Genomic DNA, 25,430 nt, shown 5'->3' with positions numbered 1-25,430 from the left:
TTCTGCCTCTTTTCCTATGCTTTAAATGCAATTCCAGTCTACCTCCTGAAATCGGTTTCCTGCAATTCTGCCCCGCTTTCAAGTCCTCTTGGCAGCCTTACTTCAGTATATTTTTGGATGATAGCTGTCATTTATAACTCTGCAGGTTTGTGAATTACAGTGCCCCTGAGCTCCTTTCTTCAACTCGCTTTCTTGTGAGCTGGCCGCAACACCGCAGGATTGCTTCAGGCCCTAATCTGGTTCCGGCACGGCACGCTGAGCCTTTGCTTAATTCCTCTTCCTGGTGGGAAATGAGAGTTAAATTTGCCCGTCCAGACATCTCCAGCTAGTCTCTCATTGGTTTTCCCTATTCCTGTTCATCATCCGCGGAATTTGCAAACTGGGCCAAACAGGAGGTTAAAGGCACTGACTCTCCAAGTCGGGAGAGTGTTAGTAAAGTGTCTAGAATGTTGCACCCGAGTACCAGGGGATGAGAATTGAGACATATTTGAACATGACTCACGATCACACGGTTGATCATAGTCTGGGTTCCAAATGCATGTTTAGCTGAAGGAAGAATCCCTTAAACCTGGAGAGTTGAGACCCGTGGAATGGGTACCATGCAATATGACTTCAAAGGGTCTTCATTTGCTCACCGAACCTCTCCAATCCTGTCACTGCTGCGTTTATGGCGCTGTACTCACGCTTGATTCTCTTTCAGAGACATAGCAATCCATAGGTTTTAAGATACTTATTGTCAGGTACATTATTAGGCGTTTAATATGGGGTTTTGAGTCCATTTCGTTGAGCAAGGAGTAGCTCTTGTCTATTACATATTTGGCTTAAGGAGCCTTATCTGTGCTCATTTCAATCTCTGGTTTTATGCAGCACCCCAACTCACCTTTCCCCTTAAGCAAGCATAAGTTGCTTTTCTACATTTGAGACCCTCTTCTCTTTTGTAATCCAGTTCCTGTGTAGCCAAGTTTACATTCCGTGTATTAGTGATATCTTATGATGTTTCATTTTCTGTGTGACTTATTTCAGTTAGAATCATCATACCTGAATCCACTCATTATGCTGCTACGGGCCTGATGACATAGATTTCATTGCTGAGTGATATTGCATTGTACGTAAGTACCACAACTTCTTTATCCATTTTTCACTTTCTGCGATATTGAACTTGTACCGTAAACGAGGTTCTTATAAACAGAGCCGTCCCAAACTTTTGGGTGGCTGTGTCTTTTTGATTTTAATTTCCCTAAGCTGTAGGACCATAAGTGGAAGTGCCCTAGGCTCTGTTGCTTTCTTTTTTAGATGTTTCAGGAAACACCATACAATTTTCCCGAGTGGCTGTTGGAAATTTACATCCCGCCCATCAGCATAACAAGGCTCCCAGTTCTCCATGGCCTGTCCTGCCTTTCTGGATTTTACACTTTTTACAGATGGCCCTTTTGACCTGGGGGAAGTGAGACTTCATTGTAGTGCAGATTTCCTTTGCAAGCTTGCCTGGTTGGCCAAAAAGTGCTTATGCTTTTTTTCCTGAATATATTCAGGAAAAAACGCATATGCCCTTTTTGGCCTAGTGCATCATTGTCGACGTTCTGCCTCTTTTCCTATGCTTTAAATGCAATTCCAGTCTACCTCCTGAAATCGGTTTCCTGCAATTCTGCCCCGCTTTCAAGTCCTCTTGGCAGCCTTACTTCAGTATATTTTTGGACGATAGCTGTCATTTATAATTCTGCAGGTTTGTGAATTACAGTGCCCCTGAGCTCCTTTCTTCAACTCGCTTTCTTGTGAGCTGGCCGCAACACCACAGCATTGCTTCAGGCCCTAATCTGGTTCCGGCACGGCACGCTGAGCCTTTGCTTAATTCCTCTTCCTGGTGGGAAATGAGAGTTAAATTTGCCCGTCCAGACATCTCCAGCTACTCTCTCATTGGTTCTCCCTATTCCTGTTCATCATCCGCGGAATTTGCAAACTAGGCCAAACAGGAGGTTAAAGGCACTGACTCTCCAAGTCGGGAGAGTGTTAGTAAAGTGTCTGGAATGTTGCACCCGAGTACCAGGGGATGAGAACTGAGACATATTTGAACATGACTCACGATCACACGGTTGATCATAGTCTGGGTTCCAAATGCATGTTTAGCTGAAGGAAGAATCCCTTAAACCTGGAGAGTTGAGACCCGTGGAATGGGTACCATGCAATATGACTTCAAAGGGTCTTCATTTGCTCACCGAACCTCTCCAATCCTATCACTGCTGCGTTTATGGCGCTGTACTCACGCTTGATTCTCTTTCGGAGACATAGCAATCCATAGGTTTTAAGATACTTACTAGTCAGGTACATTGTTAGGCGTTTAATATGCGGTGTTGAGTCCATTTCGTTGAGCAAGGAGTAGCTCTTGTGTATTACATATTTGGCTTAAGGAACTTTATCTGTGCTCATTTCAATCTCTGGTTTTATGCAGCACCCCAACTCACCTTTCCCCTTAAGCAAGCATAAGTTGGTTTTCTAAATTTGAGACCCTCTTCTCTTTTGTAATCCAGTTCCTGTGTAGCCAAGTTTACATTCCGTGTATTAGTGATATCTTATGATGTTTCTTTTTCTGTGTGACTTATTTCAGTTAGAATCATCATACCTGAATCCACTCATTATGCTGCTACGGGCCTGATGACATAGATTTCATTTCTGAGTGATATTGCATTGTACGTAAGTACCACAACTTCTTTATCCATTTTTCACTTTCTGCGATATTGAACTTGTACCGTAAACGAGGTTCTTGTAAACAGAGCCGTCCCAAACTTTGGGGTGGCTGTGTCTTTTTGATTTTAATTTCCCTAAGCTATAGGACCATAAGTGGAATTGACCTAGGCTCTGTTGCTTTGTCTTTTAGATGTTTCAGGAAACACCATACACTTCTCCCGAGTGGCTGTTGGCAATTTATATCCTGCCCATCAGCTTACAAGGCTCCCAGTTCTCCATGGCCTGTCCTGCCTTTCTGGATTTTACACTTTTTTCAGATGGCCCTTTTGATCGGGGGGAAGTGAGACTTCATTGTAGTGCAGATTTGCTTTGCAAGCTTGCTTGGTTGGCCAAAAAGGGCGTATGCGTTTTTTTCCTGAATATAATCAGGAAAAAACGCATACGCCCTTTTTGGCCAAGTGCATCATTGTCGACGTTCTGCCTCTTTTCCTATGCTTTAAATGCAATTCCAGTCTACGTCCTGAAATCGGTTTCCTGCAATTCTGTCCCGCTTTCAAGTCCTCTTGGCAGCCTTACTTCAGTATATTTTTGGACGAGAGCTGTCATTTATAACTCTGCAGGTTTGTGAATTACAGTGCCCCTGAGCTCCTTTCTTCAACTTGCTTTCTTGTGAGCTGGCCGCAACACCGCAGGATTGCTTCAGGCCCTAATCTGGTTCCGGCACGGCACGCTGAGCCTTTGCTTAATTCCTCTTCCTGGTGGGAAATGAGAGTTAAATTTGCCCGTCCAGACATCTCCAGCTAGTCTCTCATTGGTTCTCCCTATTCCTGTTCATCATCCGCGGAATTTGCAAATTGGGCCAAACAGGAGGTTAAAGGCACTGACTCTCCACGTCGGGAGAGTGTTAGTAAAGGGTCTAGAATGTTGCACCCGAGTACCAAGGGATGAGAAGTGAGACATATTTGAACATGACTCATGATCACACGGTTGATCATAGTCTGGGTTCCAAATGCATGTTTAGCTGAAGGAAGAATCCCTTAAACCTGGAGAGTTGAGACCCGTGGAATGGGTACCATGCAATATGACTTCAAAGGGTCTTCATTTGCTCACCGAGCCTCTCCAATCCTATCACTGCTGCATTTATGGTGCTGTACTTACGCTTGATTCTCTTTCAGAGACATAGCAATCCATAGGTTTTAAGATACTTACTAGTCAGGTACAGTATTAGGCATTTAATATGGGGTGTTGAGTCCATTTCGTTGAGCAAGGAGTAGCTCTTGTCTATTCCATATTTGGCTTAAGGAACTTTATCTGTGCTCATTTCAATCTCTGGTTTTATGCAGCACCCCAACTCACCTTTCCCCTTAAGCAAGCATAAGTTGGTTTTCTAAATTTGAGACCCTGTTCTGTTTTCTAATCCAGTTCCTTTGTAGCCAAGTTTACATTCCATGTATTAGTGATATCTTATGATGTTTCTTTTTCTGTGTGACTTATTTCAGTGAGAATCATCATACCTGAATCCACTCATTATGGTGCTACGTGCCTGATGACATAGATTTCATTTCTGAGTGATATTGCATTGTACGTAAGTACCACAACTTCTTTATCCATTTTTCACTTTCTGCGATATTGAACATGTACCATAAACGAGGTCCTTGTAAACAGAGCCGTCCCAAACTTTGGGGTGGCTGTGTCTTTTTGATTTTAATTTCCCTAAGCTATAGGACCATAAGTGGAAGTGCCCTAGGCTCTGTTGCTTTGTTTTTTAGATGTTTCAGGAAACACCATACACTTCTCCCGAGTGGCTGTTGGCAATTTACATCCCGCCCATCAGCATAACAAGGCTCCCAGTTCTCCATGGCCTGTCCTGCCTTTCTGGATTTTACACTTTTTACAGATGGCCCTTTTGACCCGGGGGAAGTGAGACTTCATTGTAGTGCAGATTTCCTTTGCAAGCTTGCCTGGTTGGCCAAAAAGTGCTTATGCTTTTTTTCCTGAATATATTCAGGAAAAAACGCATATGCCCTTTTTGGCCTAGTGCATCATTGTCGACGTTCTGCCTCTTTTCCTATGCTTTAAATGCAATTCCAGTCTACCTCCTGAAATCGGTTTCCTGCAATTCTGCCCCGCTTTCAAGTCCTCTTGGCAGCCTTACTTCAGTATATTTTTGGACGATAGCTGTCATTTATAACTCTGCAGGTTTGTGAATTACAGTGCCCCTGAGCTCCTTTCTTCAACTCGCTTTCTTGTGAGCTGGCCGCAACACCGCAGGATTGCTTCAGGCCCTAATCTGGTTCCGGCACGGCACGCTGAGCCTTTGCTTAATTCCTCTTCCTGGTGGGAAATGAGAGTTAAATTTGCCCGTCCAGACATCTCCAGCTAGTCTCTCATTGGTTTTCCCTATTCCTGTTCATCATCCGCGGAATTTGCAAACTGGGCCAAACAGGAGGTTAAAGGCACTGACTCTCCAAGTCGGGAGAGTGTTAGTAAAGTGTCTAGAATGTTGCACCCGAGTACCAGGGGATGAGAATTGAGACATATTTGAACATGACTCATGATCACACGGTTGATCATAGTCTGGGTTCCAAATGCATGTTTAGCTGAAGGAAGAATCCCTTAAACCTGGAGAGTTGAGACCCGTGGAATGGGTACCATGCAATATGAATTCAAAGGGTCTTCATTTGCTCACCGAACCTCTCCAATCCTATCACTGCTGCGTTTATGGCACTTTACTCACGCTTGATTCTCTTTCAGAGACATAGCAATCCATAGGTTTTAAGATACTTATTGTCAGGTACATTATTAGGCGTTTAATATGGGGTTTTGAGTCCATTTCGTTGAGCAAGGATTAGCTCTTGTCTATTACATATTTGGCTTAAGGAACCTTATCTGTGCTCATTTCAATCTCTGGTTTTATGCAGCACCCCAACTCACCTTTCCCCTTAAGCAAGCATAAGTTGCTTTTCTACATTTCAGACCCTGTTCTGTTTTGTAATCCAGTTCCTGTGTAGCCAAGTTTACATTCCGTGTATTAGTGATATCTTATGATGTTTCATTTTCTGTGTGACTTATTTCAGTTAGAATCATCATACCTGAATCCACTCATTATGCTGCTACGGGCCTGATGACATAGATTTCATTGCTGAGTGATATTGCATTGTACGTAAGTACCACAACTTCTTTATCCATTTTTCACTTTCTGCGATATTGAACTTGTACTGTAAACGAGGTTCTTATAAACAGAGCCGTCCCAAACTTTTGGGTGGCTGTGTCTTTTTGATTTTAATTTCCCTAAGCTGTAGGACCATAAGTGGAAGTGCCCTAGGCTCTGATGCTTTGTTTTTTAGATGTTTCAGGAAACACCATACAATTTTCCCGAGTGGCTGTTGGAAATTTACATCCCGCCCATCAGCATAACAAGGCTCCCAGTTCTCCATGGCCTGTCCTGCCTTTCTGGATTTTACACTTTTTACAGATGGCCCTTTTGACCCGGGGGAAGTGAGACTTCATTGTAGTGCAGATTTCCTTTGCAAGCTTGCCTGGTTGGCCAAAAAGTGCGTATGCTTTTCTTCCTGAATATATTCAGGAAAAAACGCATATGCCCTTTTTGGCCTAGTGCATCATTGTCGACGTTCTGCCTCTTTTCCTATGCTTTAAATGCAATTCCAGTCTACCTCCTGAAATCGGTTTCCTGCAATTCTGCCCAGCTTTCAAGTCCTCTTGGCAGCCTTACTTCAGTATATTTTTGGACGATAGCTGTCATTTATAACTCTGCAGGTTTGTGAATTACAGTGCCCCTGAGCTCCTTTCTTCAACTCGCTTTCTTGTGAGCTGGCCGCAACACCGCAGGATTGCTTCAGGCCCTAATCTGGTTCCGGCACGGCACGCTGAGCCTTTGCTTAATTCCTCTTCCTGGTGGGAAATGAGAGTTAAATTTGCCCGTCCAGACACCTCCAGCTAGTCTCTCATTGGTTCTCCCTATTCCTGTTCATCATCCGCGGAATATGCAAACTGGGCCAAACAGGAGGTTAAAGGCACTGACTCTCCAAGTCGGGAGAGTGTTAGTAAAGTGTCTGGAATGTTGCACCCGAGTACCAGGGGATGAGAACTGAGACATATTTGAACATGACTCACGATCACACGGTTGATCATAGTCTGGGTTCCAAATGCATGTTTAGCTGAAGGAAGAATCCCTTAAACCTGGAGAGTTGAGACCCGTGGAATGGGTACCATGCAATATGACTTCAAAGGCTCTTCATTTGCTCACCGAACCTCTCCAATCCTATCACTGCTGCGTTTATGGCGCTGTACTCACGCTTGATTCTCTTTCAGAGACATAGCAATCCATAGGTTTTAAGATACTTACTAGTCAGGTACATTGTTAGGCGTTTAATATGGGGTGTTGAGTCCATTTCGTTGAGCAAGGAGTAGCTCTTGTCTATTACATATTTGGCTTAAGGAACTTTATCTGTGCTCATTTCAATCTCTGGTTTTATGCAGCACCCCAACTCACCTTTCCCCTTAAGCAAGCATAAGTTGGTTTTCTAAATTTGAGACCCTCTTCTCTTTTGTAATCCAGTTCCTGTGTAGCCAAGTTTACATTCCGTGTATTAGTGATATCTTATGATGTTTCTTTTTCTGTGTGACTTATTTCAGTTAGAATCATCATACCTGAATCCACTCATTATGCTGCTACGGGCCTGATGACATAGATTTCATTGCTGAGTGATATTGCATTGTACGTAAGTACCACAACTTCTTTATCCATTTTTCACTTTCTGCGATATTGAACTTGTACCGTAAACGAGGTTCTTGTAAACAGAGCCGTCCCAAACTTAGGGGTGGCTGTGTCTTTTTGATTTTAATTTCCCTAAGCTATAGGACCATAAGTGGAATTGACCTAGGCTCTGTTGCTTTGTCTTTTAGATGTTTCAGGAAACACCATACACTTCTCCCGAGTTGCTGTTGGCAATTTATATCCTGCCCATCAGCTTACTAGGCTCCCAGTTCTCCATGGCCTGTCCTGCCTTTCTGGATTTTACACTTTTTTCAGATGGCCCTTTTGATCGGGGGGAAGTGAGACTTCATTGTAGTGCAGATTTGCTTTGCAAGCTTGCTTGGTTGGCCAAAAAGGGCGTATGCGTTTTTTTCCTGAATATAATCAGGAAAAAACGCATACGCCCTTTTTGGCCAAGTGCATCATTGTCGACATTCTGCCTCTTTTCCTATGCTTTAAATGCAATTCCAGTCTACGTCCTGAAATCGGTTTCCTGCAATTCTGCCCCGCTTTCAGGTCCTCTTGGCAGCCTTACTTCAGTATATTTTTGGACGAGAGCTGTCATTTATAACTCTGCAGGTTTGTGAATTACAGTGCCCCTGAGCTCCTTTCTTCAACTCGCTTTCTTGTGAGCTGGCCGCAACACCGCAGGATTGCTTCAGGCCCTAATCTGGTTCCGGCACGGCACGCTGAGCCTTTGCTTAATTCCTCTTCCTGGTGGGAAATGAGAGTTAAATTTGCCCGTCCAGACATCTCCAGCTAGTCTCTCATTGGTTCTCCCTATTCCTGTTCATCATCCGCGGAATTTGCAAACTGGGCCAAACAGGAGGTTAAAGGCACTGACTCTCCACGTCGGGAGAGTGTTAGTAAAGCGTCTAGAATGTTGCACCCGAGTACCAAGGGATGAGAAGTGAGACATATTTGAACATGACTCATGATCACACGGTTGATCATAGTCTGGGTTCCAAATGCATGTTTAGCTGAAGGAAGAATCCCTTAAACCTGGAGAGTTGAGACCCGTGGAATGGGTACCATGCAATATGACTTCAAAGTGTCTTCATTTGCTCACCGAGCCTCTCCAATCCTATCACTGCTGCATTTATGGCGCTGTACTCACGCTTGATTCTCTTTCAGAGACATAGCAATCCATAGGTTTTAAGATACTTACTAGTCAGGTACAGTATTAGGTGTTTAATATGGGGTGTTGAGTCCATTTCGTTGAGCAAGGAGTAGCTCTTGTCTATTCCATATTTGGCTTAAGGAACTTTATCTGTGCTCATTTCAATCTCTGGTTTTATGCAGCACCCCAACTCACCTTTCCCCTTAAGCAAGCATAAGTTGGTTTTCTAAATTTGAGACCCTGTTCTGTTTTCTAATCCAGTTCCTGTGTAGCCAAGTTTACATTCCATGTATTAGTGATATCTTATGATGTTTCTTTTTCTGTGTGACTTATTTCAGTGAGAATCATCATACCTGCATCCACTCATTATGCTGCTACGTGCCTGATGACATAGATTTCATTTCTGAGTGATATTGCATTGTACGTAAGTACCACAATTTCTTTATCCATTTTTCACTTTCTGCGATATTGAACATGTACCGTAAACGAGGTTCTTGTAAACAGAGCCGTCCCAAACTTTGGGGTGGCTGTGTCTTTTTGATTTTAATTTCCCTAAGCTATAGGACCATAAGTGGAAGTGCCCTAGGCTCTGTTGCTTTGTTTTTTAGATGTTTCAGGAAACACCATACACTTCTCCCCAGTGGCTGTTGGCAATTTACATCCCGCCCATCAGCATAACAAGGCTCCCAGTTCTCCATGGCCTGTCCTGCCTTTCTGGATTTTACACTTTTTACAGATGGCCCTTTTGACCCGGGGGAAGTGAGACTTCATTGTAGTGCAGATTTCCTTTGCAAGCTTGCCTGGTTGGCCAAAAAGTGGTTATGCTTTTTTTCCTGAATATATTCAGGAAAAAACGCATATGCCCTTTTTGGCCTAGTGCATCATTGTCGACGTTCTGCCTCTTTTCCTATGCTTTAAATGCAATTCCAGTCTACCTCCTGAAATCGGTTTCCTGCAATTCTGCCCCGCTTTCAAGTCCTCTTGGCAGCCTTACTTCAGTATATTTTTGGACGATAGCTGTCATTTATAACTCTGCAGGTTTGTGAATTACAGTGCCCCTGAGCTCCTTTCTTCAACTCGCTTTCTTGTGAGCTGGCCGCAACACCGCAGGATTGCTTCAGGCCCTAATCTGGTTCCGGCACGGCACGCTGAGCCTTTGCTTAATTCCTCTTCCTGGTGGGAAATGAGAGTTAAATTTGCCCGTCCAGACATCTCCAGCTAGTCTCTCATTGGTTTTCCCTATTCCTGTTCATCATCCACGGAATTTGCAAACTGGGCCAAACAGGAGGTTAAAGGCACTGACTCTCCAAGTCGGGAGAGTGTTAGTAAAGTGTCTAGAATGTTGCACCCGAGTACCAGGGGATGAGAATTGAGACATATTTGAACATGACTCACGATCACACGGTTGATCATAGTCTGGGTTCCAAATACATGTTTAGCTGAAGGAAGAATCCCTTAAACCTGGAGAGTTGAGACCCGTGGAATGGGTACCATGCAATATGAATTCAAAGGGTCTTCATTTGCTCACCGAACCTCTCCAATCCTATCACTGCTGCGTTTATGGCGCTGTACTCACGCTTGATTCTCTTTCAGAGACATAGCAATCCATAGGTTTTAAGATACTTATTGTCAGGTACATTATTAGGCGTTTAATATGGGGTTTTGAGTCCATTTCGTTGAGCAAGGAGTAGCTCTTGTCTATTACATATTTGGCTTAAGGAACCTTATCTGTGCTCATTTCAATCTCTGGTTTTATGCAGCACCCCAACTCACCTTTCCCCTTAAGCAAGCATAAGTTGCTTTTCTACATTTGAGACCCTCTTCTCTTTTGTAATCCAGTTCCTGTGTAGCCAAGTTTACATTCCGTGTATTAGTGATATCTTATGATGTTTCATTTTCTGTGTGACTTATTTCAGTTAGAATCATCATACCTGAATCCACTCATTATGCTGCTACGGGCCTGATGACATAGATTTCATTGCTGAGTGATATTGCATTGTACGTAAGTACCACAACTTCTTTATCCATTTTTCACTTTCTGTGATATTGAACTTGTACTGTAAACGAGGTTCTTATAAACAGAGCCGTCCCAAACTTTTGGGTGGCTGTGTCTTTTTGATTTTAATTTCCCTAAGCTGTAGGACCATAAGTGGAAGTGCCCTAGGCTCTGTTGCTTTGTTTTTTAGATGTTTCAGGAAACACCATACAATTTTCCGGAGTGGCTGTTGGCAATTTACATCCCGCCCATCAGCATAACAAGGCTCCCAGTTCTCCATGGCCTGTCCTGCCTTTCTGGATTTTACACTTTTTACAGATGGCCCTTTCGACCCGGGGGAAGTGAGACTTCATTGTAGTGCAGATTTCGTTTGCAAGCTTGCCTGGTTGGCCAAAAAGTGCGTATGCTTTTTTTCCTGAATATATTCAGGAAAAAACGCATATGCCCTTTTGGCCTAGTGCATCACTGTCGACGTTCTGCCTCTTTTCCTATGCTTTAAATGCAATTCCAGTCTACGTCCTGAAATCGGTTTCCTGCAATTCTGCCGTGCTTTCAAGTCGTCTTGGCAGGCTTACTTCAGTATATTTTTGGACGATAGCTGTCATTTATAACTCTGCAGGTTTGTGAATTACAGTGCCCCTGAGCTCCTTTCTTCAACTCGCTTTCTTGTGAGCTGGCCGCAACACCGCAGGATTGCTTCAGGCCCTAATCTGGTTCCGGCACGGCACGCTGAGCCTTTGCTTAATTCCTCTTCCTGGTGGGAAATGAGAGTTAAATTTGCCCGTCCAGACATCTCCAGCTAGTCTCTCATTGGTTCTCCCTATTCCTGTTCATCATCCGCGGAATTTGCAAACTGGGCCAAAGAGGAGGTTAAAGGCACTGACTCTCCACGTCGGGAGAGTGTTAGTAAAGCGTCTAGAATGTTGCACCCGAGTACCAAGGGATGAGAAGTGAGACATATTTGAACATGACTCATGATCACACGGTTGATCATAGTCTGGGTTCCAAAGGCATGTTTAGCTGAAGGAAGAATCCCTTAAACCTGGAGAGTTGAGACCTGTGGAATGGGTACCATGCAATATGACTTCAAAGGGTCTTCATTTGCTCACCGAGCCTCTCCAATCCTATCACTGCTGCATTTATGGCGCTGTACTCACGCTTGATTCTCTTTCAGAGACATAGCAATCCATAGGTTTTAAGATACTTACTAGTCAGGTACAGTATTAGGCGTTTAATATGGGGTGTTGAGTCCATTTCGTTGAGCAAGGAATAGCTCTTGTCTATTCCATATTTGGCTTAAGGAACTTTATCTGTGCTCATTTCAATCTCTGGTTTTATTCAGCACCCCAACTCACCTTTCCCCTTAAGCAAGCATAAGTTGGTTTTCTAAATTTGAGACCGTCTTCTCTTTTGTAATCCAGTTCCTGTGTAGCCAAGTTTACATTCCATGTATTAGTGATATCTTATGATGTTTCTTTTTCTGTGTGACTTATTTCAGTGAGAATCATCATACCTGAATCCACTCATTATGCTGCTACGGGCCTGATGACATAGATTCATTGCTGAGTGATATTGCATTGTACGTAAGTACCACAACTTCTTTATCCATTTTTCACTTTCTGCGATATTGAACATGTACCGTAAACGAGGTTCTTGTAAACAGAGCCGTCCCAAACTTTGGGGTGGCTGTGTCTTTTTGATTTTAATTTCCCTAAGCTATAGGACCATAAGTGGAAGTGCCCTAGGCTCTGTTGCTTTGTTTTTTAGATGTTTCAGGAAACACCATACACTTCTCCCAAGTGGCTGTTGGCAATTTACATCCCGCCCATCAGCATAACAAGGCTCCCAGTTCTCCATGACCTGTCCTGCCTTTCTGGATTTTACACTTTTTACAGATGGCCCTTTTGACCCGGGGGAAGTGAGACTTCATTGTAGTGCAGATTTCCTTTGCAAGCTTGCCTGGTTGGCCAAAAAGTGCTTATGCTTTTTTTCCTGAATATATTCAGGAAAAAACGCATATGCCCTTTTTGGCCTAGTGCATCATTGTCGACGTTCTGCCTCTTTTCCTATGCTTTAAATGCAATTCCAGTCTACCTCCTGAAATCGGTTTCCTGCAATTCTGCCCCGCTTTCAAGTCCTCTTGGCAGCCTTACTTCAGTATATTTTTGGACGATAGCTGTCATTTATAACTCTGCAGGTTTGTGAATTACAGTGCCCCTGAGCTCCTTTCTTCAACTCGCTTTCTTGTGAGCTGGCCGCAACACCGCAGGATTGCTTCAGGCCCTAATCTGGTTCCGGCACGGCACGCTGAGCCTGTGCTTAATTCCTCTTCCTGGTGGGAAATGAGAGTTAAATTTGCCCGTCCAGACATCTCCAGCTAGTCTCTCATTGGTTTTCCCTATTCCTGTTCATCATCCGCAGAATTTGCAAACTGGGCCAAACAGGAGGTTAAAGGCAGACTCTCCAAGTCGGGAGAGTGTTAGTAAAGTGTCTAGAATGTTGCACCCGAGTACCAGGGGATGAGAATTGAGACATATTTGAACATGACTCACGATCACACGGTTGATCATAGTCTGGGTTCCAAATGCATGTTTAGCTGAAGGAAGAATCCCTTAAACCTGGAGAGTTGAGACCCGTGGAATGGGTACCATGCAATATGACTTCAAAGGGTCTTCATTTGCTCACCGAACCTCTCCAATCCTATCACTGCTGCGTTTATGGCGCTGTACTCACGCTTGATTCTCTTTCAGAGACATAGCAATCCATAGGTTTTAAGATACTTACTAGTCAGGTACATTATTGGGCGTTTAATATGGGGTGTTGAGTCCATTTCGTTGAGCAAGGAGTAGCTCTTGTCTATTACATATTTGGCTTAAGGAACTTTATCTGTGCTCATTTCAATCTCTGGTTTTATGCAGCACCCCAACTCACCTTTCCCCTTAAGCAAGCATAAGTTGGTTTTCTAAATTTGAGACCCTCTTCTCTTTTGTAATCCAGTTCCTGTGTAGCCAAGTTTACATTCCGTGTATTAGTGATATCTTATGATGTTTCTTTTTCTGTGTGACTTATTTCAGTTAGAATCATCATACCTGAATCCACTCATTATGCTGCTACGGGCCTGAAGACATAGATTTCATTGCTGAGTGATATTGCATTGTACGTAAGTACCACAACTTCTTTATCCATTTTTCACTTTCTGCGATATTGAACTTGTACCGTAAACGAGGTTCTTGTAAACAGAGCCGTCCCAAACTTTGGGGTGGCTGTGTCTTTTTGATTTTAATTTCCCTAAGCTATAGGACCATAAGTGGAATTGACCTAGGCTCTGTTGCTTTGTCTTTTAGATGTTTCAGGAAACACCATACACTTCTCCCGAGTGGCTGTTGGCAATTTATATCCTGCCCATCAGCTTACAAGGCTCCCAGTTCTCCATGGCCTGTCCTGCCTTTCTGGATTTTACACTTTTTTCAGATGGCCCTTTTGACCCGGGGGAAGTGAGACTTCATTGTAGTGCAGATTTCCTTTGCAAGCTTGCTTGGTTGGCCAAAAAGGGCGTATGCGTTTTTTCCTGAATATATTCCGGAATATATTCAGGAAAAAACGCATACGCCCTTTTTGGCCCAGTGCATCATTGTGGACGTTCTGCCTCTTTTCCTATGCTTTAAATGCAATTCCAGTCTACCTCCTGAAATCGGTTTCCGGCAATTCTGCCCCACTTTCAAGTCCTCTTGGCAGCCTTACTTCAGTATATTTTTGGACGATAGCTATCATTTATAACTCTGCAGGTTTGTGAATTGCAGTGCCCCTGAGCTCCATTCTTCAACTCGCTTTCTTGTGAGCTGGCCGCAACACCGCAAGATTGCTTCAGGCCCTAATCTGGTCCCGGCACGGCACGCTGAGCCTTTGGTTAATTCCTCTTCCTGGTGGGAAACGAGAGTTAAATTTGCCCGTCCAGACACTTCCAGCTAGTCTCTCATTGGTCCTCCCTATTCCTGTTCATCTTCCGCAGAAATTGCAAACTGGGCCAAACAGGAGGTTAAAGGCACTGACTCTCCAAGTCGGGAGATTGTTAGTAAAGCGTCTGGAATGTTGCACCCGAGTACAAGGGGACGAAAACTGAGACATATTGGAACATGTCTCCCGATCACACGGTTGATCATACTCTGGGTTCCACATGCATGCTTTAGCTGAAGGAAGAATCCCTTAAACCTGGAGAGTTGAGACCCGTGGAATGGGTACCATGCAATATGAATTCAAAGGGTCTTCATTTGCTCACCGAACCTCTCCAATCGTATCACTGCTGCGTTTATGCCCTTGTACACACGCTTGATTCTCTTTTGGAGACATAGCAATCCATAGGTTTTAAGATACTTACTAGTCAGGTACATTCTTAGGCGTTTAATATGGGTTGTTGAGTCCATTTCGTTGAGCAGGAGTAGCTCTTGTCTATTACATATTTGGCTTAAGGAACTTTATCTGTGCTCATTTCAATCTCTGGTTTTATGCAGCACCCCAACTCACCTTTCCCCTTAAGCAAGCATAAGTTGGTTTTCTAAATTTGAGACCCTGTTCTGTTTTGTAATCCAGTTCCTGTGTAGCCAAGTTTACATTCTGTGTATTAATGATATCTTATGATGTTTCTTTTACTTGTGACTTATTTCAGTTAGAATCATCATACCTGAATCCACTCATTATGCTGCTACGTGCCTGATGACATAGATTTCATTTCTGAGTGATATTGCATTGTACGTAAGTACCAAAACTTCTTTATCCATTTTTCACTATCTGCGATATTGATCTTGTCCTGTAAACGAGGTTCTTGTAAACAGAGCCGTCCCAAACTTTCGGGTGGCTGTCTCTTTTTGATTTTAATTTCCCTAAGCTATAGGACCATAAGTGGAAGTGCCCTAGGCTCTCTTGCTTTGTTCCTTAGATGTTTCAGGAAACACCATACACTTCTCCCGAGTGGCTGTTGGCAATATACATCCCGCCCATCAGCAAAACAAGGCTCCCAGTTCTCCATGGCCTGTCCTGCTTTTCTGGATTTTACACTTTTTTCAGATGGCCCTTTTGACCGGGGGGATGTGAGACTTCATTGTAGTGCAGATTTCCTTTGCAAGCTTGCTTGGTTGGACAAAAAGGGCGTATGCGTTTTTTCCTGAATATATTCAGCAAAATCTCATACGCCCTTTTTGGCCAAGTGCATCATTTTCGACGTTCTGCCTCTTTTCCTATGCTTTAAATGCAATTCCAGTCTACCTCCTGAAATCGGTTTCCTGCAATTCTGCCCCGCTTTCAAGTCCTCTTGGCAGCCTTACTTCAGTATATTTTTGGACGATAGCTGTCATTTATAACTCTGCAGGTTTGTGAATTACAGTGCCCCTGAGCTCCTTTCTTCAACTCGCTTTCTTGTGAGCTGGCCGCAACACCGCAGGATTGCTTCAGGCCCTAATCTTGTTCTGGCACGGCCCCCTGAGCCTTTGCTTAATTCCTCTTCCTGGTGGGAAATGAGAGTTAAATTTGCCCGTCCAGACACCTCCAGCTAGTCTCTCATCGGTTCTCCCTATTCCTGTTCATCTTCCGCAGAAATTGCAAACTGGACCAAACAGGAGGTTAAAGGCACTGACTCTCCAAGTTGGGAGAGTGTTGGTAAAGCGTCTGGAATGTTGCACCCGAGTACCAGGGGACGAGAACTGAGACATATTGGAACACGTCTCCCGATCACACGGTTGATCATACTCTGGGTTCCACATGCATGATTTAGCTGAAGGAAGAATCCCTTAAACCTGGAGAGTTGAGACCCGTGGAATGGGTACCATGCAATGTGACTTCAAAGGGTCTTCATTTGCTCACCGAACCTCTCCAATCCTATCACTGCTGTGTTTATGCCCCTGTACACACGCTTGATTCTCTTTCGGAGACATAGCGATCCATAGGTTTTAAGATACTTCCTAGTCAGGTACATTCTTAGGCGTTTAGTATGGGGTGTTGTGTCCATTTCGTTGAGCAAGGAATAGCTCTTGTCTATTCCATATTTGGCTTAAGGAACTTTATCTGTGCTCATTTCAATCTCTGGTTTTATGCAGCTCCCCAACTCACCTTTCCCCTTAAGCAAGCATAAGTTGGTTTTCTAAATTTGAGACCCTGTTCTGTTTTTTAATCCAGTTCCTGTGTAGCCTAGTTTACATTCCGTGTATTAATGATATCTTATGATGTGTCTTTTTCTTGTGACTTATTTCAGTTAGAATCATCATACCTGAATCCACTCATTATGCTGCTATGGGCCTGATGACATAGATTTCATTGCTGAGTGATATTGCATTGTACGTAAGTACCAAAATTTCTTTATCCATTTTTCACTTTCTGCGATATTGAACTTGTCCCATAAATGAGTTTCTTGTAAACAGAGCCGTCCCAAACTTAGGGGTGGTTGTGTCTTTTTGATTTTAATTTCCCTAAGCTATAGGACCATAAGTGGAAGTGCCCTAGGCTCTGTTGCTTTGTTTTTTAGATGTTTCAGGAAACACCATACACTTCTCCAGAGTGGCTGTTGGCAATATACATCCTGCCCATCAGCATAACAAGGCTCCCAGTTCTCCATGGCCTGTCCTGCCTTTCTGGATTTTACACTTTTTTCAGATGGCCCTTTTGACCGGGGGAAGTGAGACTTCATTGTAGTGCAGATTTCGTTTGCAAGCTTGCTTGGTTGGCGAAAAAGTGCGTATGCGTTTTTTCCTGAATATATTTAGGAAAAAACGCATACGCCCTTTTTGGCCAAGTGCATCATTGTCGACGTTCTGCCTCTTTTCCTATGCTTTAAATGCAATTCCAGTCTACCTCCTGAAATCGGTTTCCTGCAATTCTGCCCCGCTTTGAAGTCCTCTTGGCAGCCTTACTTCAGTATATTTTTGGACGATAGCTGTCATTTATAACTCTGCAGGTTTGTGAATTACAGTGCCCCTGAGCTCCTTTCTTCAACTCGCTTTCTTGTGAGCTGGCCGCAACACCGCAGGATTGCTTCAGGCCCTAATCTGTTTCCGGAACGGCATGCTGAGCCTTTGGTTAATTCCTCTTCCTGGTGGGAAATGAGAGTTAAATTTGCCCGTCCAGACACCTCCAGCTAGTCTCTCATTGTTTCTCGCTATTCCTGTTCATCTTCCGCAGAAATTGCAAACTGGGCCAAACAGGAGGTTAAAGGCACTGACTCTCCAAGTCGGGAGAGTGTTAGTAAAGCGTCTGGAATGTTGCACCTGAGTACCAGTGGACGAGAACTGAGACATATTGGAACACGTCTCCCGATCACATGGTTGATCATACTCTGGGATCCACATGAATGCTTTAGCTGAAGGAAGAATCCCTTAAACCTGGAGAGTTGAAACCCGTGGAATGGGTACCATGCAATATGATTTCAAATGGTCTTCATTTGCTCACCAAACCTCTCCAATCCTATCACTGCTGCGTTTATGCCCCTGTACACACGCTTGATTCTCTTTTGGAGACATAGCCATTCATAGGTTTTAAGAACTTACTAGTCAGGTACATTCTTAGGCGTTTAATATGGGCTGTTGAGTCCATTTCATTGAGCAAGGAGTAGCTCTTCTCTATTACATATTTGGCTTCAGGAACTTTCTCTGTGCTCATTTCAATCTCTGGTTTTATGCAGCACCCCAACTCACCTTTCCCCTTAAGCAAGCATAAGTTGGTTTTCTAAATTTGAGACCCTGTTCTGTTTTGTAATCCAGTTCCTGTGTAGCCAAGTTTACATTCCGTGTATTAGTGATATCTTATGATGTTTCTTTTTCTGTGTGATTTATTTCAGTTAGAATCATCATACCTGAATCCACTCATTATGCTGCTACGGGCCTGATGACATAGATTTCATTGCTGAGTGATATTGCATTGTACGTAAGTACCAAAACTTCTTTATCCATTTTTCACTTTCTGCGATATTGAACTAGTCCCGTAAAAGAGTTTCTTCTAAACAGAGCTGTCCCAAACTTAGGGGTGGCTGTGTCTTTTTGATTTTAATTTCCCTAAGCTATAGGGCCATAAGTGGAAGTGCCCTAGGCTCTGTTGCTTTGTTTTTTAGATGTTTCAGGAAACACCATACACTTCTCCCGAGTGGCTGTTGGCAATATACATCCCGCCCATCAGCAAAACAAGGCTCCCAGTTCTCCATGGCCTGTCCTGCCTTTCTGGATTTTACACTTTTTTCAGATGGCCCTTTTGATCGGGGGGATGTCAGACTTCATTGTAGTGCAGATTTCCTTTGCAAGCTTGCTTGGTTGGCCAAAAAGGGCGTATGCGTTTTTTTCTGAATATATTAAGGAAAAAACGCATACGCCCTTTTTGGCCAAGTGCATCATTGTCGACCTTCTGCCTCTTTTCCTATGCTTTAAATGCAATTAAAGTCTACCTCCTGAAATCGGTTTCCTGCAATTCTGCCCCGCTTTCAAGTCCTCTTGGCAGCCTTACTTCAGTATATTTTTGGACGATAGCTGTCATTTATAACTCTGCAGGTTTGTGAATTACAGTGCCCCTGAGCTCCTTTCTTCAACTCGCTTTCTTGTGAGCTGGCCGCAACACCGCAGGATTGCTTCAGGCCCTAATCTGCTTCCGGCACGGCATGCTGAGCCTTTGGTTAATTCCTCTTCCTGGTGGGAAATGAGAGTTAAATTTGCCCGTCCAGACACCTCCAGCTAGTCTCTCATTGTTTCTCGCTATTCCTGTTCATCTTCCGCAGAAATTGCAAACTGGGCCAAACAGGAGGTTAAAGGCACTGACTCTCCAAGTCGGGAGAGTGTTAGTAAAGCGTCTGGAATGTTGCACCCGAGTACCAGGGGACGAGAACTGAGACATATTGGAACACATCTCCCGATCACACGGTTGATCATACTCTGGGTTCCACATGAATGCTTTAGCTGAAGGAAGAATCCCTTAAACCTGGAGAGTTGAAACCCGTGGAATGGGTACCATGCAATATGATTTCAAATAGTCTTCATTTGCTCACCAAACCTCTCCAATCCTATCACTGCTGCGTTTATTCCCCTGTACACACGCTTGATTCTCTTTTGGAGACATAGCAATCCATAGGATTTAAGATACTTACTAGTCACCTACATTCTTAGGCGTTTAATATGGGGTGTTGAGTCCATTTCGTTGAGCAAGGAGTAGCTCTTGTCTATTACATATTTGGCTTCAGGAACTTTATCTGTGCTCATTTCAATCTCTGGTTTTATGCAGCACCCCAACTCACCTTTCCCCTTAAGCAAGCATAAGTTGGTTTTCTAAATTTGAGACCCTGTTGTGTTTTGTAATCCAGTTCCTGTATAGCCAAGATTACATTCCGTGTATTAGTGATATCTTATGATGTTTCTTTTTCTGTGTGACTTATTTCAGTTAGAATCATCATACCTGAATCCACTCATTATGCTGCTACGGGCCTGATGACATAGATTTCATTGCTGAGTGATATTGCATTGTACGTAAGTACCACAACTTCTTTATCCATTTTTCACTTTCTGCGATATTGAACTTGTCCCGTAAACGAGTTTCTTCTAAACAGAGCTGTCTCAAACTTAGGGGTGGCTGTGTCTTTTTGATTTTAATTTCCCTAAGCTATAGGGCCATAAGTGGAAGTGCCCTAGGCTCTGTTGCTTTGTTTTTTAGATGTTTCAGGAAACACCATACACTTCTCCCGAGTGGCTGTTGGCAATATACATCCCGCCCATCAGCAAAACAAGGCTCCCAGTTCTCCATGGCCTGTCCTGCTTTTCTGGATTCTACACTTTTTTCAGATGGCCCTTTTGACCGGGGGGATGTGAGACTTCATTGTAGTGCAGATTTCCTTTTCAAGCTTGCTTGGTTGACCAAAAAGGGCGTATGCGTTTTTTCCTGAATATATTCAGCAAAAAACTCATACGCCCTTTTTGGCCAAGTGCATCATTGTCGACGTTCTGCCTCTTTTCGTATGCTTTAAATGCAATTCCAGTGTACCTCCTGAAATCGGTTTCCTGCAATTCTGCCCCACTTTGAAGTCCTCTTGGCAGCCTTACTTCAGTATATTTTTGGACGATAGCTGTCATTTATAACTCTGCAGGTTTGTGAATTACAGTGCCCCTGAGTTCCTTTCTTCAACTCGCTTTCTTGTGAGCTGGCCGCAACACCGCATGATTGCTTCAGGTCCTAATCTGGTTCCGGCACGGCAGGCTGAGCCTTTGGTTAATTCCTCTTCCTGGTGGGAAATGAGAGTTAAATATTCCCGTCCCGACACCTCCAGCTAGTCTCTCATTGTTTCTCGCTATTCCTGTTCATCTTCCGCAGAAATTGCAAACTGGGCCAAACAGGAGGTTAAAGGCACTGATTCTCCAAGTCGGGAGAGTGTTAGTAAAGAGTCTGGAATATTGCACCCTAGTACCAGGGGACGAGAACTGAGACATATTGGAACACGTCTCCCGATCACACGGTTGATCATACTCTGGGTTCCACATGCATGTTTTAGCTGAAGGAAGAATCCCTTAAACCTGGAGAGTTGAGACCCGTGGAATGGGTACCATGCAATATGACTTCAAAGGGTCTTCATTTGCTCACCGAACCTCTCCAATCCTATCACTGCTGCGTTTATGCCCCTGTACACACGCTTGATTCTCTTTCGGAGACATAGCGATCCATAGGTTTTAAGATACTTACTAGTCAGGTACATTCTTAGGCGTTTAATATGGGGTGTTGAGTCCATTTCTTTGAGCAAGGAGTAGCTCTTGTGTATTACATATTTGGCTTAAGGAACTTTATCTGTGCTCATTTCAATCTCTGGTTTTATGCAGCACCCCAACTCACCTTTCCCCTTAAGCAAGCATAAGTTGGTTTTCTAAATTTGAGACCCTGTTCTGTTATGTAATCCAGTTCCTCTGTAGCCAAGTTTACATTCCGTGTATTAGAGATATCTTATGATGTTTCTTTTTCTGTGTGACTTATTTCAGTTAGAATCATCATACCTGAATCCACTCATTATGCTGTTACGGGCCTGATGACATAGATTTCATTGCTGAGTGATATTGCATTGTACGTAAGTACCACAACTTCTTTATCCATTTTTCACTTTCTGCGATATTGAACTTGTCCCGTAAATGAGGTTCTTGTAAACAGAGCCGTCCCAAACTTTGGGGTGGCTGTGTCTTTTTGATTTTAATTTCCCTAAGCTATAGGACCATAAGTGGAAGTGCCCTAGGCTCTGTTGCTTTGTTTCTTAGATGTTTCAGGAAACACCATACACTTCTCCCAAGTTGCTGTTGGCAATTTACATCCCGCCCATCAGCATAACAAGGCTCCCAGTTCTACATGGCCTGTCCTGCCTTTCTGGATTTTACACTTTTTTCAAATGGCCCTTTTGACCGGGGGGAAGTGAGACTTCATTGTAGTGCAGATTTCCTTTGCAAGCTTGCTTGGTTGGCCAAAAAGGGCGTATGCGTTTTTTCCTGAATATATTCAGGAAAAAACGCATACGCCCTTTTTGGCCAAGTGCATCATTGTCGATGTTCTGCCTCTTTTCCTATGTTTTAAATGCAATTCCAGTCTACCTCCTGAAATCGGTTTCCTGCAATTCTGCCCCACTTTCAAGTCCTCTTGGCAGCCTTACTTCAGTATATTTTTGGACGATAGCTGTCATTTATAACTCTGCAGGTTTGTGAATTACAGTGCCCCTGAGCTCCTTTCTTCAACTCGCTTTCTTGTGAGCTGGCCGCAACACCGCAGGATTGCTTCAGGCCCTAATCTGGTTCCGGCACGGCATGCTGAGCCTTTGGTTAATTCTTCTTCCTGGTGGGAAATGAGAGTTAAATTTGCCCGTCCAGACACCTCCAGCTAGTCTCTCATTGTTTCTCGCTATTCCTGTTCATCTTCCGCAGAAATTGCAAACTGGGCCAAACAGGAGGTTAAAGGCACTGACTCTCCAAGTCGGGAGAGTGTTAGTAAAGCGTCTGGAATGTTGCACCCGAGTACCAGGGGACGAGAACTGAGACATATTGGAACACGTCTCCCGATCACACGGTTGATCATACTCTGGGTTCCACATGAATGCTTTAGCTGAAGGAAGAATCCCTTAAACCTGGAGAGTTGAAACCCGTGGAATGGGTACCATGCAATGTGATTTCAAATGGTCTTCATTTGCTCACCAAACCTCTCCAATCCTATCACTGCTGCGTTTATGCCCCTGTACACACGCTTGATTCTCTTTTGGAGACATAGCGATCCATAGGTTTTAAGATACTTACTAGTCACCTACATTCTTAGGCGTTTAATATGGGGTGTTGAGTCCATTTCGTTGAGCAAGGAGTAACTCTTGTCTATTACATATTTGGCTTCAGGAACTTTATCTGTGCTCATTTCAATCTCTGGTTTTATGCAGCACCCCATCTCACCTTTCCCCTTAAGCAAGCATAAGTTGGTTTTCTAAATTTGAGACCCTGTTCTGTTTTGTAATCCAGTTCCTGTGTAGCCAAGATTACATTCCGTGTATTAGTGATATCTTATGATGTTTCTTTTTCTGTGTGACTTATTTCAGTTAGAATCATCATACCTGAATCCACTCATTATGCTGCTACGGGCCTGATGACATAGATTTCATTGTTGAGTGATATTGCATTGTACGTAAGTACCACAGTTTCTTTACCCATTTTTCACTTTCTGCGATATTGAACTAGTCCCGTAAACGAGTTTCTTCTAAACAGAGCTGTCCCAAACTTAGGGGTGGCTGTCTCTTTTTGATTTTAATTTCCCTAAGCTATAGGGCCATAAGTGGAAGTGCCCTAGGCTCTGTTGCTTTGTTTTTTAGATGTTTCAGGAAACACCATACACTTCTCCCGAGTGGCTGTTGGCAATATACATCCCGCCCATCAGCAAAACAAGGCTGCCAGTTCTCCATGGCCTGTCCTGCCTTTCTGGATTTTACACTTTTTTCAGATGGCCCTTTTGACCGGGGGGATGTGAGACTTCATTGTAGTGCAGATTTCCTTTGCAAGCTTGCTTGGTTGGCCAAAAAGGGCATATGCGTTTTTTCCTGAATATATTCAGGAAAAAACGCATACGCCCTTTTTGGCCAAGTGCATCATTGTTGACGTTCTGCCTCTTTTCCTATGCTTTAAATGCAATTCCAGTCTACCTCCTGAAATCGGTTTCCTGCAATTCTGCCCCGCTTTCAAGTCCTCTTGGCAGCCTTACTTCAGTATATTTTTGGACGATAGCTGTCATTTATAACTCTGCAGGTTTGTGAATTACAGTGCCCCTGAGTTCCTTTCTTCAACTCGCTTTCTTGTGAGCTGGCCGCAACACCGCATGATTGCTTCAGGTCCTAATCTGGTTCCGGCACGGCACGCTGAGCCTTTGGTTAATTCCTCTTCCTGGTGGGAAATGAGAGTTAAATATTCCTGTCCCGACACCTGCAGCTAGTCTCTCATTGGTTCTCCCTATTACTGTTCATCTTCCGCAGAAATTGCAAACTGGGCCAAACAGGAGGTTAAAGGCACTGATTCTCCAAGTCGGGAGAGTGTTAGTAAAGCGTCTGGAATATTGCACCCGAGTACCAGGGGACGAGAACTGAGACATATTGGAACACGTCTCCCGATCACACGGTTGATCATACTCTGGGTTCCACATGCATGTTTTAGCTGAAGGAAGAATCCCTTAAACCTGGAGAGTTGAGACCCGTGGAATGGGTACCATGCAATATGACTTCAAAGGGTCTTCATTTGCTCACCGAACCTCTCCAATCCTATCACTGCTGCGTTTATGCCCCTGTACACACGCTTGATTCTCTTTCGGAGACATAGCGATCCATAGGTTTTAAGATACTTACTAGTCAGGTACATTCTTAGGTGTTTAATATGGGGTGTTGAGTCCATTTCTTTGAGCAAGGAGTAGCTCTTGTGTATTACATATTTGGCTTAAGGAACTTTATCTGTGCTCATTTCAATCTCTGGTTTTATGCAGCACCCCAACTCACCTTTCCCCTTAAGCAAGCATAAGTTGGTTTTCTAAATTTGAGACCCTGTTCTGTTATGTAATCCAGTTCCTGTGTAGCCAAGTTTACATTCCGTGTATTAGAGATATCTTATGATGTTTCTTTTTCTGTGTGACTTATTTCAGTTAGAATCATCATACCTGAATCCACTCATTATGCTGTTACGGGCCTGATGACATAGATTTCATTGCTGAGTGATATTGCATTGTACGTAAGTACCACAACTTCTTTATCCATTTTTCACTTTCTGCGATATTGAACTTGTCCCGTAAATGAGGTTCTTGTAAACAGAGCCGTCCCAAACTTTGGGGTGGCTGTGTCTTTTTGATTTTAATTTCCCTAAGCTATAGGACCATAAGTGGAAGTGCCCTAGGCTCTGTTGCTTTGTTTCTTAGATGTTTCAGGAAACACCATACACTTCTCCCAAGTTGCTGTTGGCAATTTACATCCCGCCCATCAGCATAACAAGGCTCCCAGTTCTACATGGCCTGTCCTGCCTTTCTGGATTTTACACTTTTTTCAAATGGCCCTTTTGACCGGGGGGAAGTGAGACTTCATTGTAGTGCAGATTTCCTTTGCAAGCTTGCTTGGTTGGCCAAAAAGGGCGTATGCGTTTTTTCCTGAATATATTCAGGAAAAAACGCATACGCCCTTTTTGGCCAAGTGCATCATTGTCGACGTTCTGCCACTTTTCCTATGCTTTAAATGCAATTCCAGTCTACCTCCTGAAATCGGTTTCCTGCAATTCTGCCCCGCTTTCAAGTCCTCTTGGCAGCCTTACTTCAGTATATTTTTGGACGATAGCTGTCATTTATTACTCTGCAGGTTTGTGAATTACAGT

This window comes from Orcinus orca, unplaced genomic scaffold (assembly GCF_937001465.1).
Source record: "Orcinus orca unplaced genomic scaffold, mOrcOrc1.1 scaffold_23, whole genome shotgun sequence".
In the NCBI taxonomy this organism is placed as follows: Eukaryota; Metazoa; Chordata; class Mammalia; order Artiodactyla; family Delphinidae; genus Orcinus; species Orcinus orca.
This window is presented reverse-complemented; position numbering follows the sequence as displayed.